This window comes from Pleurodeles waltl, chromosome 5 (genome assembly GCF_031143425.1).
Source record: "Pleurodeles waltl isolate 20211129_DDA chromosome 5, aPleWal1.hap1.20221129, whole genome shotgun sequence".
In the NCBI taxonomy this organism is placed as follows: domain Eukaryota; kingdom Metazoa; phylum Chordata; class Amphibia; order Caudata; family Salamandridae; genus Pleurodeles; species Pleurodeles waltl.
The window spans coordinates 592,019,072-592,035,806 of NC_090444.1; the positions used below are offsets into that span (position 1 = coordinate 592,019,072).

At 46.0% G+C, this 16,735-nt stretch overlaps 12 non-coding genes across 12 annotated transcripts; 6 read left to right on the forward strand and 6 right to left on the reverse strand.

The window, feature by feature from the left end:
* Positions 1-299: 299 nt before the first annotated feature.
* LOC138297737 (U6 spliceosomal RNA) lies at positions 300-406 on the forward strand. The gene has a single exon (XR_011204279.1). It is a non-coding gene; the product is annotated as a U6 spliceosomal RNA (small nuclear RNA).
* Positions 407-2,188: 1,782 nt separating this feature from the next.
* TRNAH-AUG (transfer RNA histidin (anticodon AUG)) lies at positions 2,189-2,261 on the reverse strand. Its single transcript has one exon. It is a non-coding gene; the product is annotated as a tRNA-His (tRNA).
* Positions 2,262-3,040: 779 nt separating this feature from the next.
* Positions 3,041-3,147, forward strand: LOC138297738 (U6 spliceosomal RNA). The gene has a single exon (XR_011204280.1). It is a non-coding gene; the product is annotated as a U6 spliceosomal RNA (small nuclear RNA).
* A 1,782-nt stretch (positions 3,148-4,929) lies between these two features.
* Positions 4,930-5,002, reverse strand: TRNAH-AUG (transfer RNA histidin (anticodon AUG)). Its single transcript has one exon. It is a non-coding gene; the product is annotated as a tRNA-His (tRNA).
* A 779-nt stretch (positions 5,003-5,781) lies between these two features.
* Positions 5,782-5,888, forward strand: LOC138297739 (U6 spliceosomal RNA). The gene has a single exon (XR_011204281.1). It is a non-coding gene; the product is annotated as a U6 spliceosomal RNA (small nuclear RNA).
* A 1,782-nt stretch (positions 5,889-7,670) lies between these two features.
* Positions 7,671-7,743, reverse strand: TRNAH-AUG (transfer RNA histidin (anticodon AUG)). The gene has a single exon. It is a non-coding gene; the product is annotated as a tRNA-His (tRNA).
* Positions 7,744-8,522: 779 nt separating this feature from the next.
* On the forward strand, positions 8,523-8,629 carry LOC138297740 (U6 spliceosomal RNA). Its single transcript, XR_011204282.1, has one exon. It is a non-coding gene; the product is annotated as a U6 spliceosomal RNA (small nuclear RNA).
* A 1,782-nt stretch (positions 8,630-10,411) lies between these two features.
* Positions 10,412-10,484, reverse strand: TRNAH-AUG (transfer RNA histidin (anticodon AUG)). Its single transcript has one exon. It is a non-coding gene; the product is annotated as a tRNA-His (tRNA).
* A 779-nt stretch (positions 10,485-11,263) lies between these two features.
* On the forward strand, positions 11,264-11,370 carry LOC138297869 (U6 spliceosomal RNA). Its single transcript, XR_011204406.1, has one exon. It is a non-coding gene; the product is annotated as a U6 spliceosomal RNA (small nuclear RNA).
* A 1,782-nt stretch (positions 11,371-13,152) lies between these two features.
* Positions 13,153-13,225, reverse strand: TRNAH-AUG (transfer RNA histidin (anticodon AUG)). The gene has a single exon. It is a non-coding gene; the product is annotated as a tRNA-His (tRNA).
* Positions 13,226-14,004: 779 nt separating this feature from the next.
* Positions 14,005-14,111, forward strand: LOC138297741 (U6 spliceosomal RNA). The gene has a single exon (XR_011204283.1). It is a non-coding gene; the product is annotated as a U6 spliceosomal RNA (small nuclear RNA).
* A 1,782-nt stretch (positions 14,112-15,893) lies between these two features.
* TRNAH-AUG (transfer RNA histidin (anticodon AUG)) lies at positions 15,894-15,966 on the reverse strand. Its single transcript has one exon. It is a non-coding gene; the product is annotated as a tRNA-His (tRNA).
* Between the last annotated feature and the right edge of the window lie 769 nt (positions 15,967-16,735).

Here is a 16,735-nt window from a genome sequence, read left to right on the forward strand (position 1 = left end):
TGCAGCTGACTCACTTTTTCCATCAACGTTCCCCTGGAAGTGTGATGTCACAATGCTCTTTGCCTGTAGTCTGGACCATGAGCCTTTGCAACCTGGCGTAATGAAGATGCTTACAATGTGTGAAGATTTGGACCACAAATATAGGGAATAGAAGTGGATTGTTAGGCCTCATGCCTTATTGCCATGTGTCTCAGAATTGAATGCTTACTGGACCATCCAATCAGCGCTTTCAGGCCACCCTACGTCTGAAGATTGCAGATTCAGGGAGTGTATATACATTGAAGGGTCACCCATGAAGTGTGCTTGCTTCGGCGGCACATATACTAAAATTGGAACGATACAGAGAAGATTAGCATGGCCCCTGCGCAAGGATGACACGCAAATTCGTGAAGCGTTCCATATTTTTAACAGCTTTCGAGAGAGAAAGGTCCTTTGTTTGCAAGTCTTCTAGTAATAATAAAGCAACTTCCAGTGCCTTCCTTCCCATTTGTATTTTTGAATTGGCCGCCCCTCAACATTCTTAAGGTGTTAACCGCTCCTGCAGGCCAATGCCAGTGCCCAGCTGCATTTAGCAAGGAAGACTTCAGCACTTCAGTGACCTTTCTTTCTATTTTCCAGCCTCCCTGTCATTATCCTTTACCCCGTCCCCCAACTCTATACTGTTGCCAGTGACGCATTGCTTTGTGGGAAGCTGGGCAGAGCAGAGAGAAGGGCAGGGCCTATGCAAATGAGGGCCTCTGGGCCATATGGGGACCCCCTTTTCAGCAGGACTGCTAAAGTCAGCCTTGCCACCAGATTGCTTGGTGAAGCTGGAAATACCAGGCCAGGTGAGGCACCGGGTTCTATCGGTCCATTGAGGACCCATTGGGCCGGCCTCCCTCAGTTTCTGAGGTCCAAGAAATGTTCACCCTGCAACCTTTTAGAGAGGTTTTGGCTGACCGTGGCCGATCGGGGATGAGAGGGGCAGAAGGCAGAAAGAGCACAATGCTCTTGAAGCTGCCCTAATCCACCTCTCTCCCCGCCTTGGGTTCCATCTGGGTGTGTCAGGTGTTGGCCCATGGATAACAAGGAACTGGCTCAGTGCATTATGATTCTCACAAAATTAAAAGGGCCATCTGTCAAATGCTAACACAAATACACTACACACTCTGGCACACATCTGTGTTAACAACCTTGATACCTTGTTTGAAAGATCAAGGACCCCTGTTGAAATCCCAGACCAGCACACCCCTAGAGGGTGAACGCTTGGCTGTTTCAAAATTCAGTTTTACTGGGGGGTTATGATGGACTTTTCAAGACCCACGTCTGGGCAACATTTGAAATCATTCCCCCCATTTCTCTCAGAAATGCCTATGGTTCGGGGAGTAGTTGCTCCACAATCTTTCTCTTCCACCAGTCAGTAGTATTTCCTTGAGAGCTGTTTACTATATTGAATCTTTGGAGGTAAATGTTCCTTTCATCTGCAAGCAGGCTCTTTTCAAGAATGTTTGCCATCATAGGCAGTGTAACTTTTCGCCCCCTACCTAGGTATTCTAATTCTCTTCCACCAAATCAAAGACATTGCCTCATTGTGCATATAATTGTGTGCCCGCCGTCCCCTGCTTTGTTATTGAGGCTGCCATCAATCGAATGACATCTGCCTGTGCCCAAGAGTAGTAGTACTGATGAGCATTAAACTGCAGCCTACTGATTAAAAAAGCACAAAAGATGAAAAAGTGCAAGGTCTACATAGGGTTCAAACCTGCAGTCTTCAGATCCAAAAGAAGGCATGTTATCTCTTTCACCAGGAGCCTTTTCACATGGGGCTTCTTTCTATAATTTTCAAGAGAGTTCTAAAAGGTGGGTGTCTTGAACAGTTGTTCCTAAAAATCCTGCACAACCAATTTTTTAGACCCCTGCGACCCGCATCTTGACCCTTGAAGTAAAACTATTTTCACTCCAGAAAACAAATGTTGTGACGTTTTCCTCCCTTGTTCAAAAAGCTTAGGCTTGGGAAACATTCAAAGGTCAGGCTCATAGAATCCAGGACAATCATTAAACTTTCGACTATTCACAGTTGCTATCACAGCCTCCTTACCACGGAACGATTGTTGGATACATCCCGCACCGGAATGTTAATCCTACAAGAAGACTGAGATAATTAAGAACTCAAGTGTAATTACCTGAAAAAAGGGACCGGCAACCCTTCCGAGCCAGATAGGAGTCAAACCTACAATCTTCTGATCCATAGTCAGAAGCGTTATCCATTGCGCCACTGGCCCCATATAAGAGCACTTTCCCCCTTGTCCTTCAGAGAGTGCTAGAGAATGCGCGCCCTCGCGTGTGTGTGTGTCTGTGTTTTAAAACGTCATTCTATCACAATATGTAACCACATTTACAACGCACACTGAAGCTGCAAGTGAACTTACCTGCCCCCCTGAAATTACATTCTGTCAGGTTTTCGTAACTTACACCAAGGACCCTAGGAGAGAAAAGGACACAAGTGCTAGACCAAGCAGACCCAGCAGCAAAGAAACATTTTGAATAAGCATTAGTTTCTTACAGAGTCTGGTTCAACATCATCGTTTCCAGAGCTGTAAGGGGCTGAGCCTGAGGATTCCTTAGTAAGCAGGCCAGTACAACACTAAAGCGTTTATTATTCAAATACAGGTGAAAATTAAGACACCTTTTCATATGCTCTCTCTGCCCTGGAACCCACCACAACACCATCCCACTCCCACAAGCCATCACCTAGCCTACTGTGCAGCTGACTCACCTTTTCCATCAACGTTCCCCAGGAAGTGTGATGTCACAATGCTCTTTGCCTGTAGTCTGGACCATGAGCCTTTGCAACCTGGCGTAATGAAGATGCTTACAATGTGTGAAGATTTGGACCACAAATATAGGGAATAGAAGTGGATTGTTAGGCCTCATGCCTTATTGCCATGTGTCTCAGAATTGAATGCTTACTGGACCATCCAATCAGCGCTTTCAGGCCACCCTACGTCTGAAGACTGCAGATTCAGGGAGTGTATATACATTGAAGGCTCACCCATGAAGTGTGCTTGCTTCGGCGGCACATATACTAAAATTGGAACGATACAGAGAAGATTAGCATGGCCCCTGCGCAAGGATGACACGCAAATTCGTGAAGCGTTCCATATTTTTAACAGCTTTCGAGAGAGAAAGGTCCTTTGTTTGCAAGTCTTCTAGTAATAATAAAGCAACTTCCAGTGCCTTCCTTCCCATTTGTATTTTTGAATTGGCCGCCCCTCAACATTCTTAAGGTGTTAACCGCTCCTGCAGGCCAATGCCAGTGCCCAGCTGCATTTAGCAAGGAAGACTTCAGCACTTCAGTGACCTTTCTTTCTATTTTCCAGCCTCCCTGTCATTATCCTTTACCCCGTCCCCCAACTCTATACTGTTGCCAGTGACGCATTGCTTTGTGGGAAGCTGGGCAGAGCAGAGAGAAGGGCAGGGCCTATGCAAATGAGGGCCTCTGGGCCATATGGGGACCCCCTTTTCAGCAGGACTGCTAAAGTAAGCCTTGCCACCAGATTGCTTGGTGAAGCTGGAAATACCAGGCCAGGTGAGGCACTGGGTTCTATCGGTCCATTGAGGACCCATTGGGCCGGCCTCCCTCAGTTTCTGAGGTCCAAGAAATGTTCACCCTGCACCCTTTTAGAGAGGTTTTGGCCGATCGTGGCCGATCGGGGATGGGAGGGGCAGAAGGCAGAAAGAGCACAATGCTCTTGAAGCTGCTCTAATCCACCTCTCTCCCCGCCTTGGGTTCCATCTGGGTGTGTCAGGTGTTTGCCCATGGATAACAAGGAACTGGCTCAGTGCATTATGATTCTCACAAAATTAAAAGGGCCATCTATCAAGTGCTAACTCAAACACACTACACACTCTGGCACACATCTGTGTTAACAACCTTTATACCTTGTTTGAAGGATCAAGGACCCCTGTTGAAATCCCAGACCCGCGCACCCCTTGAGGGTGAACGCTTGGCTGTTTCAAAATTCAGTTTTACTGGGGGGTTATGATGGACTTTTCAAGACCCACGTCTGGGCAACATTTGAAATCATTCCCCCCATTTCTCTCAGAAATGCCTATGGTTCGGGGAGTAGTTGCTCCACAATCTTTCTCTTCCACCAATCAGTAGTATTTCCTTGAGAGCTGTTTACTATATTGAATCTTTGGAGGTAAATGTTCCTTTCATCTGCAAGCAGGCTCTTTTTAAGAATGTTTGCCATCATAGGCAGTGTAACTTTTCGCCCCCTACCTAGGCATTCTAATTCTCTTCCACCAAATCAAAGACATTGCCTCATTGTGCATATAATTGTGTGCCCGCCGTCCCCTGCTTTGTGATTGAGGCTGCCATCAATCGAATGACATCTGCCTGTGCCCAAGAGTAGTATTACTGATGAGCATTAAACTGCAGCCTACTGATTAAAAAATCACAATAGATGAAAAAGTGCAAGGTCTACATAGGGTTCAAACCTGCAGTCTTCAGATCCAAAAGAAGGCATGTTATCTCTTTCACCAGGAGCCTTTTCACATGGGGCTTATTTCTATAATTTTCAAGAGAGTTCTAAAAGGTGGGTGTCTTGAACAGTTGTTCCTAAAAATCCTGCACAACCAATTTTTTAGACCCCTGCGACCCGCATCTTGACCCTTGAAGTAAAACTATTTTCACTCCAGAAAACAAATGTTGTGAAGTTTTCCTCCCTTGTTCAAAAAGCTTAGGCTTGGGAAACATTCAAAGGTCAGGCTCATAGAATCCAGGACAATCATTAAACTTTCTACTAGCCACAGTTGCTATCACAGCCTCCTTACCACGGAACGATTGTTGGATACATCCCGCACCGGAATGTTAATCCTACAAGAAGACTGAGATAATTAAGAACTCAAGTGCAATTACATGAAAAAAGGGACCGGCAACCCTTCCGAGCCAGATAGGAGTCGAACCTACAATCTTCTGATTCATAGTCAGAAGCGTTATCCATTGCGCCACTGGCCCCATATAAGAGCACTTTCCCCCTTCTCCTTCAGAGAGTGCTAGAGAATGCGCGCCCTCGCGTGTGTGTGTGTCTGTGTTTTAAAACGTCATTCTATCACAATATGTAACCACATTTACAACGCACACTGAAGCTGCAAGTGAACTTACCTGCCCCCCTGAAATTACGTTCTGTCAGGTTTTCGTAACTTACACCAAGGACCCTAGGAGAGAAAAGGACACAAGTGCCAGACCAAGCAGACCCAGCAGCAAAGAAACATTTTGAATAAGCATTAGTTTCTTACAGAGTCTGGTTCAACATCATCGTTTCCAGAGCTGTAAGGGGCTGAGCCTGAGGATTCCTTAGTAAGCAGGCCAGTACAACACTAAAGCGTTTATTATTCAAATACAGGTGAAAATTAAGACACCTTTTCATATGCTCTCTCTGCCCTGGAACCCACCACAACACCATCCCACTCCCACAAGCCATCACCTAGCCTACTGTGCAGCTGACTCACCTTTTCCATCAACGTTCCCCAGGAAGTGTGATGTCACAATGCTCTTTGCCTGTAGTCTGGACCATGAGCCTTTGCAACCTGGCGTAATGAAGATGCTTACAATGTGTGAAGATTTGGACCACAAATATAGGGAATAGAAGTGGATTGTTAGGCCTCATGCCTTATTGCCATGTGTCTCAGAATTGAATGCTTACTGGACCATCCAATCAGCGCTTTCAGGCCACCCTACGTCTGAAGACTGCAGATTCAGGGAGTGTATATACATTGAAGGCTCACCCATGAAGTGTGCTTGCTTCGGCGGCACATATACTAAAATTGGAACGATACAGAGAAGATTAGCATGGCCCCTGCGCAAGGATGACACGCAAATTCGTGAAGCGTTCCATATTTTTAACAGCTTTCGAGAGAGAAAGGTCCTTTGTTTGCAAGTCTTCTAGTAATAATAAAGCAACTTCCAGTGCCTTCCTTCCCATTTGTATTTTTGAATTGGCCGCCCCTCAACATTCTTAAGGTGTTAACCGCTCCTGCAGGCCAATGCCAGTGCCCAGCTGCATTTAGCAAGGAAGACTTCAGCACTTCAGTGACCTTTCTTTCTATTTTCCAGCCTCCCTGTCATTATCCTTTACCCCGTCCCCCAACTCTATACTGTTGCCAGTGACGCATTGCTTTGTGGGAAGCTGGGCAGAGCAGAGAGAAGGGCAGGGCCTATGCAAATGAGGGCCTCTGGGCCATATGGGGACCCCCTTTTCAGCAGGACTGCTAAAGTAAGCCTTGCCACCAGATTGCTTGGTGAAGCTGGAAATACCAGGCCAGGTGAGGCACTGGGTTCTATCGGTCCATTGAGGACCCATTGGGCCGGCCTCCCTCAGTTTCTGAGGTCCAAGAAATGTTCACCCTGCACCCTTTTAGAGAGGTTTTGGCCGATCGTGGCCGATCGGGGATGAGAGGGGCAGAAGGCAGAAAGAGCACAATGCTCTTGAAGCTGCTCTAATCCACCTCTCTCCCCGCCTTGGGTTCCATCTGGGTGTGTCAGGTGTTGGCCCATGGATAACAAGGAACTGGCTCAGTGCATTATGATTCTCACAAAATTAAAAGGGCCATCTATCAAGTGCTAACTCAAACACACTACACACTCTGGCACACATCTGTGTTAACAACCTTTATACCTTGTTTGAAGGATCAAGGACCCCTGTTGAAATCCCAGACCCGCGCACCCCTTGAGGGTGAACGCTTGGCTGTTTCAAAATTCAGTTTTACTGGGGGGTTATGATGGACTTTTCAAGACCCACGTCTGGGCAACATTTGAAATCATTCCCCCCATTTCTCTCAGAAATGCCTGTGGTTCGGGGAGTAGTTGCTCCACAATCTTTCTCTTCCACCAATCAGTAGTATTTCCTTGAGAGCTGTTTACTATATTGAATCTTTGGAGGTAAATGTTCCTTTCATCTGCAAGCAGGCTCTTTTTAAGAATGTTTGCCATCATAGGCAGTGTAACTTTTCGCCCCCTACCTAGGCATTCTAATTCTCTTCCACCAAATCAAAGACATTGCCTCATTGTGCATATAATTGTGTGCCCGCCGTCCCCTGCTTTGTTATTGAGGCTGCCATCAATCGAATGACATCTGCCTGTGCCCAAGAGTAGTATTACTGATGAGCATTAAACTGCAGCCTACTGATTAAAAAATCACAATAGATGAAAAAGTGCAAGGTCTACATAGGGTTCAAACCTGCAGTCTTCAGATCCAAAAGAAGGCATGTTATCTCTTTCACCAGGAGCCTTTTCACATGGGGCTTATTTCTATAATTTTCAAGAGAGTTCTAAAAGGTGGGTGTCTTGAACAGTTGTTCCTAAAAATCCTGCACAACCAATTTTTTAGACCCCTGCGACCCGCATCTTGACCCTTGAAGTAAAACTATTTTCACTCCAGAAAACAAATGTTGTGAAGTTTTCCTCCCTTGTTCAAAAAGCTTAGGCTTGGGAAACATTCAAAGGTCAGGCTCATAGAATCCAGGACAATCATTAAACTTTCTACTAGCCACAGTTGCTATCACAGCCTCCTTACCACGGAACGATTGTTGGATACATCCCGCACCGGAATGTTAATCCTACAAGAAGACTGAGATAATTAAGAACTCAAGTGCAATTACATGAAAAAAGGGACCGGCAACCCTTCCGAGCCAGATAGGAGTCGAACCTACAATCTCCTGATCCATAGTCAGAAGCGTTATCCATTGCGCCACTGGCCCCATATAAGAGCACTTTCCCCCTTCTCCTTCAGAGAGTGCTAGAGAATGCGCGCCCTCGCGTGTGTGTGTGTCTGTGTTTTAAAACGTCATTCTATCACAATATGTAACCACATTTACAACGCACACTGAAGCTGCAAGTGAACTTACCTGCCCCCCTGAAATTACGTTCTGTCAGGTTTTCGTAACTTACACCAAGGACCCTAGGAGAGAAAAGGACACAAGTGCCAGACCAAGCAGACCCAGCAGCAAAGAAACATTTTGAATAAGCATTAGTTTCTTACAGAGTCTGGTTCAACATCATCGTTTCCAGAGCTGTAAGGGGCTGAGCCTGAGGATTCCTTAGTAAGCAGGCCAGTACAACACTAAAGCATTTATTATTCAAATACAGGTGAAAATTAAGACACCTTTTCATATGCTCTCTCTGCCCTGGAACCCACCACAACACCATCCCACTCCCACAAGCCATCACCTAGCCTACTGTGCAGCTGACTCACCTTTTCCATCAACGTTCCCCAGGAAGTGTGATGTCACAATGCTCTTTGCCTGTAGTCTGGACCATGAGCCTTTGCAACCTGGCGTAATGAAGATGCTTACAATGTGTGAAGATTTGGACCACAAATATAGGGAATAGAAGTGGATTGTTAGGCCTCATGCCTTATTGCCATGTGTCTCAGAATTGAATGCTTACTGGACCATCCAATCAGCGCTTTCAGGCCACCCTACGTCTGAAGACTGCAGATTCAGGGAGTGTATATACATTGAAGGCTCACCCATGAAGTGTGCTTGCTTCGGCGGCACATATACTAAAATTGGAACGATACAGAGAAGATTAGCATGGCCCCTGCGCAAGGATGACACGCAAATTCGTGAAGCGTTCCATATTTTTAACAGCTTTCGAGAGAGAAAGGTCCTTTGTTTGCAAGTCTTCTAGTAATAATAAAGCAACTTCCAGTGCCTTCCTTCCCATTTGTATTTTTGAATTGGCCGCCCCTCAACATTCTTAAGGTGTTAACCGCTCCTGCAGGCCAATGCCAGTGCCCAGCTGCATTTAGCAAGGAAGACTTCAGCACTTCAGTGACCTTTCTTTCTATTTTCCAGCCTCCCTGTCATTATCCTTTACCCCGTCCCCCAACTCTATACTGTTGCCAGTGACGCATTGCTTTGTGGGAAGCTGGGCAGAGCAGAGAGAAGGGCAGGGCCTATGCAAATGAGGGCCTCTGGGCCATATGGGGACCCCCTTTTCAGCAGGACTGCTAAAGTAAGCCTTGCCACCAGATTGCTTGGTGAAGCTGGAAATACCAGGCCAGGTGAGGCACTGGGTTCTATCGGTCCATTGAGGACCCATTGGGCCGGCCTCCCTCAGTTTCTGAGGTCCAAGAAATGTTCACCCTGCACCCTTTTAGAGAGGTTTTGGCCGATCGTGGCCGATCGGGGATGGGAGGGGCAGAAGGCAGAAAGAGCACAATGCTCTTGAAGCTGCTCTAATCCACCTCTCTCCCCGCCTTGGGTTCCATCTGGGTGTGTCAGGTGTTTGCCCATGGATAACAAGGAACTGGCTCAGTGCATTATGATTCTCACAAAATTAAAAGGGCCATCTATCAAGTGCTAACTCAAACACACTACACACTCTGGCACACATCTGTGTTAACAACCTTTATACCTTGTTTGAAGGATCAAGGACCCCTGTTGAAATCCCAGACCCGCGCACCCCTTGAGGGTGAACGCTTGGCTGTTTCAAAATTCAGTTTTACTGGGGGGTTATGATGGACTTTTCAAGACCCACGTCTGGGCAACATTTGAAATCATTCCCCCCATTTCTCTCAGAAATGCCTATGGTTCGGGGAGTAGTTGCTCCACAATCTTTCTCTTCCACCAATCAGTAGTATTTCCTTGAGAGCTGTTTACTATATTGAATCTTTGGAGGTAAATGTTCCTTTCATCTGCAAGCAGGCTCTTTTTAAGAATGTTTGCCATCATAGGCAGTGTAACTTTTCGCCCCCTACCTAGGCATTCTAATTCTCTTCCACCAAATCAAAGACATTGCCTCATTGTGCATATAATTGTGTGCCCGCCGTCCCCTGCTTTGTTATTGAGGCTGCCATCAATCGAATGACATCTGCCTGTGCCCAAGAGTAGTATTACTGATGAGCATTAAACTGCAGCCTACTGATAAAAAAATCACAATAGATGAAAAAGTGCAAGGTCTACATAGGGTTCAAACCTGCAGTCTTCAGATCCAAAAGAAGGCATGTTATCTCTTTCACCAGGAGCCTTTTCACATGGGGCTTCTTTCTATAATTTTCAAGAGAGTTCTAAAAGGTGGGTGTCTTGAACAGTTGTTCCTAAAAATCCTGCACAACCAATTTTTTAGACCCCTGCGACCCGCATCTTGACCCTTGAAGTAAAACTATTTTCACTCCAGAAAACAAATGTTGTGAAGTTTTCCTCCCTTGTTCAAAAAGCTTAGGCTTGGGAAACATTCAAAGGTCAGGCTCATAGAATCCAGGACAATCATTAAACTTTCTACTAGCCACAGTTGCTATCACAGCCTCCTTACCACAGAACGATTGTTGGATACATCCCGCACCGGAATGTTAATCCTACAAGAAGACTGAGATAATTAAGAACTCAAGTGCAATTACATGAAAAAAGGGACCGGCAACCCTTCCGAGCCAGATAGGAGTCGAACCTACAATCTTCAGATCCATAGTCAGAAGCGTTATCCATTGCGCCACTGGCCCCATATAAAAGCACTTTCCCCCTTCTCCTTCAGAGAGTGCTAGAGAATGCGCGCCCTCGCGTGTGTGTGTGTCTGTGTTTTAAAACGTCATTCTATCACAATATGTAACCACATTTACAACGCACACTGAAGCTGCAAGTGAACTTACCTGCCCCCCTGAAATTACGTTCTGTCAGGTTTTCGTAACTTACACCAAGGACCCTAGGAGAGAAAAGGACACAAGTGCCAGACCAAGCAGACCCAGCAGCAAAGAAACATTTTGAATAAGCATTAGTTTCTTACAGAGTCTGGTTCAACATCATCGTTTCCAGAGCTGTAAGGGGCTGAGCCTGAGGATTCCTTAGTAAGCAGGCCAGTACAACACTAAAGCGTTTATTATTCAAATACAGGTGAAAATTAAGACACCTTTTCATATGCTCTCTCTGCCCTGGAACCCACCACAACACCATCCCACTCCCACAAGCCATCACCTAGCCTACTGTGCAGCTGACTCACCTTTTCCATCAACGTTCCCCAGGAAGTGTGATGTCACAATGCTCTTTGCCTGTAGTCTGGACCATGAGCCTTTGCAACCTGGCGTAATGAAGATGCTTACAATGTGTGAAGATTTGGACCACAAATATAGGGAATAGAAGTGGATTGTTAGGCCTCATGCCTTATTGCCATGTGTCTCAGAATTGAATGCTTACTGGACCATCCAATCAGCGCTTTCAGGCCACCCTACGTCTGAAGACTGCAGATTCAGGGAGTGTATATACATTGAAGGCTCACCCATGAAGTGTGCTTGCTTCGGCGGCACATATACTAAAATTGGAACGATACAGAGAAGATTAGCATGGCCCCTGCGCAAGGATGACACTCAAATTCGTGAAGCGTTCCATATTTTTAACAGCTTTCGAGAGAGAAAGGTCCTTTGTTTGCAAGTCTTCTAGTAATAATAAAGCAACTTCCAGTGCCTTCCTTCCCATTTGTATTTTTGAATTGGCCGCCCCTCAACATTCTTAAGGTGTTAACCGCTCCTGCAGGCCAATGCCAGTGCCCAGCTGCATTTAGCAAGGAAGACTTCAGCACTTCAGTGACCTTTCTTTCTATTTTCCAGCCTCCCTGTCATTATCCTTTACCCCGTCCCCCAACTCTATACTGTTGCCAGTGACGCATTGCTTTGTGGGAAGCTGGGCAGAGCAGAGAGAAGGGCAGGGCCTATGCAAATGAGGGCCTCTGGGCCATATGGGGACCCCCTTTTCAGCAGGACTGCTAAAGTAAGCCTTGCCACCAGATTGCTTGGTGAAGCTGGAAATACCAGGCCAGGTGAGGCACTGGGTTCTATCGGTCCATTGAGGACCCATTGGGCCGGCCTCCCTCAGTTTCTGAGGTCCAAGAAATGTTCACCCTGCACCCTTTTAGAGAGGTTTTGGCCGATCGTGGCCGATCGGGGATGAGAGGGGCAGAAGGCAGAAAGAGCACAATGCTCTTGAAGCTGCTCTAATCCACCTCTCTCCCCGCCTTGGGTTCCATCTGGGTGTGTCAGGTGTTGGCCCATGGATAACAAGGAACTGGCTCAGTGCATTATGATTCTCACAAAATTAAAAGGGCCATCTATCAAGTGCTAACTCAAACACACTACACACTCTGGCACACATATGTGTTAACAACCTTTATACCTTGTTTGAAGGATCAAGGACCCCTGTTGAAATCCCAGACCCGCGCACCCCTTGAGGGTGAACGCTTGGCTGTTTCAAAATTCAGTTTTACTGGGGGGTTATGATGGACTTTTCAAGACCCACGTCTGGGCAACATTTGAAATCATTCCCCCCATTTCTCTCAGAAATGCCTATGGTTCGGGGAGTAGTTGCTCCACAATCTTTCTCTTCCACCAATCAGTAGTATTTCCTTGAGAGCTGTTTACTATATTGAATCTTTGGAGGTAAATGTTCCTTTCATCTGCAAGCAGGCTCTTTTTAAGAATGTTTGCCATCATAGGCAGTGTAACTTTTCGCCCCCTACCTAGGCATTCTAATTCTCTTCCACCAAATCAAAGACATTGCCTCATTGTGCATATAATTGTGTGCCCGCCGTCCCCTGCTTTGTTATTGAGGCTGCCATCAATCGAATGACATCTGCCTGTGCCCAAGAGTAGTATTACTGATGAGCATTAAACTGCAGCCTACTGATTAAAAAATCACAATAGATGAAAAAGTGCAAGGTCTACATAGGGTTCAAACCTGCAGTCTTCAGATCCAAAAGAAGGCATGTTATCTCTTTCACCAGGAGCCTTTTCACATGGGGCTTCTTTCTATAATTTTCAAGAGAGTTCTAAAAGGTGGGTGTCTTGAACAGTTGTTCCTAAAAATCCTGCACAACCAATTTTTTAGACCCCTGCGACCCGCATCTTGACCCTTGAAGTAAAACTATTTTCACTCCAGAAAACAAATGTTGTGAAGTTTTCCTCCCTTGTTCAAAAAGCTTAGGCTTGGGAAACATTCAAAGGTCAGGCTCATAGAATCCAGGACAATCATTAAACTTTCTACTAGCCACAGTTGCTATCACAGCCTCCTTACCACAGAACGATTGTTGGATACATCCCGCACCGGAATGTTAATCCTACAAGAAGACTGAGATAATTAAGAACTCAAGTGCAATTTCATGAAAAAAGGGACCGGCAACCCTTCCGAGCCAGATAGGAGTCGAACCTACAATCTTCTGATCCATAGTCAGAAGCGTTATCCATTGCGCCACTGGCCCCATATAAGAGCACTTTCCCCCTTCTCCTTCAGAGAGTGCTAGAGAATGCGCGCCCTCGCGTGTGTGTGTGTCTGTGTTTTAAAACGTCATTCTATCACAATATGTAACCACATTTACAACGCACACTGAAGCTGCAAGTGAACTTACCTGCCCCCCTGAAATTACGTTCTGTCAGGTTTTCGTAACTTACACCAAGGACCCTAGGAGAGAAAAGGACACAAGTGCCAGACCAAGCAGACCCAGCAGCAAAGAAACATTTTGAATAAGCATTAGTTTCTTACAGAGTCTGGTTCAACATCATCGTTTCCAGAGCTGTAAGGGGCTGAGCCTGAGGATTCCTTAGTAAGCAGGCCAGTACAACACTAAAACGTTTATTATTCAAATACAGGTGAAAATTAAGACACCTTTTCATATGCTCTCTCTGCCCTGGAACCCACCACAACCCCATCCCACTCCCACAAGCCATCACCTAGCCTACTGTGCAGCTGACTCACCTTTTCCATCAACGTTCCCCAGGAAGTGTGATGTCACAATGCTCTTTGCCTGTAGTCTGGACCATGAGCCTTTGCAACCTGGCGTAATGAAGATGCTTACAATGTGTGAAGATTTGGATCACAAATATAGGGAATAGAAGTGGATTGTTAGGCCTCATGCCTTATTGCCATGTGTCTCAGAATTGAATGCTTACTGGACCATCCAATCAGCGCTTTCAGGCCACCCTACGTCTGAAGACTGCAGATTCAGGGAGTGTATATACATTGAAGGCTCACCCATGAAGTGTGCTTGCTTCGGCGGCACATATACTAAAATTGGAACGATACAGAGAAGATTAGCATGGCCCCTGCGCAAGGATGACACGCAAATTCGTGAAGCGTTCCATATTTTTAAAAGCTTTCGAGAGAGAAAGGTCCTTTGTTTGCAAGTCTTCTAGTAATAATAAAGCAACTTCCAGTGCCTTCCTTCCCATTTGTATTTTTGAATTGGCCGCCCCTCAACATTCTTAAGGTGTTAACCGCTCCTGCAGGCCAATGCCAGTGCCCAGCTGCATTTAGCAAGGAAGACTTCAGCACTTCAGTGACCTTTCTTTCTATTTTCCAGCCTCCCTGTCATTATCCTTTACCCCGTCCCCCAACTCTATACTGTTGCCAGTGACGCATTGCTTTGTGGGAAGCTGGGCAGAGCAGAGAGAAGGGCAGGGCCTATGCAAATGAGGGCCTCTGGGCCATATGGGGACCCCCTTTTCAGCAGGACTGCTAAAGTAAGCCTTGCCACCAGATTGCTTGGTGAAGCTGGAAATACCAGGCCAGGTGAGGCACTGGGTTCTATCGGTCCATTGAGGACCCATTGGGCCGGCCTCCCTCAGTTTCTGAGGTCCAAGAAATGTTCACCCTGCACCCTTTTAGAGAGGTTTTGGCCGATCGTGGCCGATCGGGGATGAGAGGGGCAGAAGGCAGAAAGAGCACAATGCTCTTGAAGCTGCTCTAATCCACCTCTCTCCCCGCCTTGGGTTCCATCTGGGTGTGTCAGGTGTTGGCCCATGGATAACAAGGAACTGGCTCAGTGCATTATGATTCTCACAAAATTAAAAGGGCCATCTATCAAGTGCTAACTCAAACACACTACACACTCTGGCACACATCTGTGTTAACAACCTTTATACCTTGTTTGAAGGATCAAGGACCCCTGTTGAAATCCCAGACCCGCGCACCCCTTGAGGGTGAACGCTTGGCTGTTTCAAAATTCAGTTTTACTGGGGGGTTATGATGGACTTTTCAAGACCCACGTCTGGGCAACATTTGAAATCATTCCCCCCATTTCTCTCAGAAATGCCTATGGTTCGGGGAGTAGTTGCTCCACAATCTTTCTCTTCCACCAATCAGTAGTATTTCCTTGAGAGCTGTTTACTATATTGAATCTTTGGAGGTAAATGTTCCTTTCATCTGCAAGCAGGCTCTTTTTAAGAATGTTTGCCATCATAGGCAGTGTAACTTTTCGCCCCCTACCTAGGCATTCTAATTCTCTTCCACCAAATCAAAGACATTGCCTCATTGTGCATATAATTGTGTGCCCGCCGTCCCCTGCTTTGTTATTGAGGCTGCCATCAATCGAATGACATCTTCCTGTGCCCAAGAGTAGTATTACTGATGAGCATTAAACTGCAGCCTACTGATTAAAAAATCACGATAGATGAAAAAGTGCAAGGTCTACATAGGGTTCAAACCTGCAGTCTTCAGATCCAAAAGAAGGCATGTTATCTCTTTCACCAGGAGCCTTTTCACATGGGGCTTATTTCTATAATTTTCAAGAGAGTTCTAAAAGGTGGGTGTCTTGAACAGTTGTTCCTAAAAATCCTGCACAACCAATTTTTTAGACCCCTGCGACCCGCATCTTGACCCTTGAAGTAAAACTATTTTCACTCCAGAAAACAAATGTTGTGAAGTTTTCCTCCCTTGTTCAAAAAGCTTAGGCTTGGGAAACATTCAAAGGTCAGGCTCATAGAATCCAGGACAATCATTAAACTTTCTACTAGCCACAGTTGCTATCACAGCCTCCTTACCACAGAACGATTGTTGGATACATCCCGCACCGGAATGTTAATCCTACAAGAAGACTGAGATAATTAAGAACTCAAGTGCAATTACATGAAAAAAGGGACCGGCAACCCTTCCGAGCCAGATAGGAGTCGAACCTACAATCTTCTGATCCATAGTCAGAAGCGTTATCCATTGCGCCACTGGCCCCATATAAGAGCACTTTCCCCCTTCTCCTTCAGAGAGTGCTAGAGAATGCGCGCCCTCGCGTGTGTGTGTGTCTGTGTTTTAAAACGTCATTCTATCACAATATGTAACCACATTTACAACGCACACTGAAGCTGCAAGTGAACTTACCTGCCCCCCTGAAATTACGTTCTGTCAGGTTTTCGTAACTTACACCAAGGACCCTAGGAGAGAAAAGGACACAAGTGCCAGACCAAGCAGACCCAGCAGCAAAGAAACATTTTGAATAAGCATTAGTTTCTTACAGAGTCTGGTTCAACATCATCGTTTCCAGAGCTGTAAGGGGCTGAGCCTGAGGATTCCTTAGTAAGCAGGCCAGTACAACACTAAAGCGTTTATTATTCAAATACAGGTGAAAATTAAGACACCTTTTCATATGCTCTCTCTGCCCTGGAACCCACCACAACACCATCCCACTCCCACAAGCCATCACCTAGCCTACTGTGCAGCTGACTCACCTTTTCCATCAACGTTCCCCAGGAAGTGTGAAGTCACAATGCTCTTTGCCTGTAGTCTGGACCATGAGCCTTTGCAACCTGGCGTAATGAAGATGCTTACAATGTGTGAAGATTTGGACCACAAATATAGGGAATAGAAGTGGATTGTTAGGCCTCATGCCTTATTGCCATGTGTCTCAGAATTGAATGCTTACTGGACCATCCAATCAGCGCTTTCAGGCCACCCTACGTCTGAAGACTGCAGATTCAGGGAGTGTATATACATTGAAGGCTCA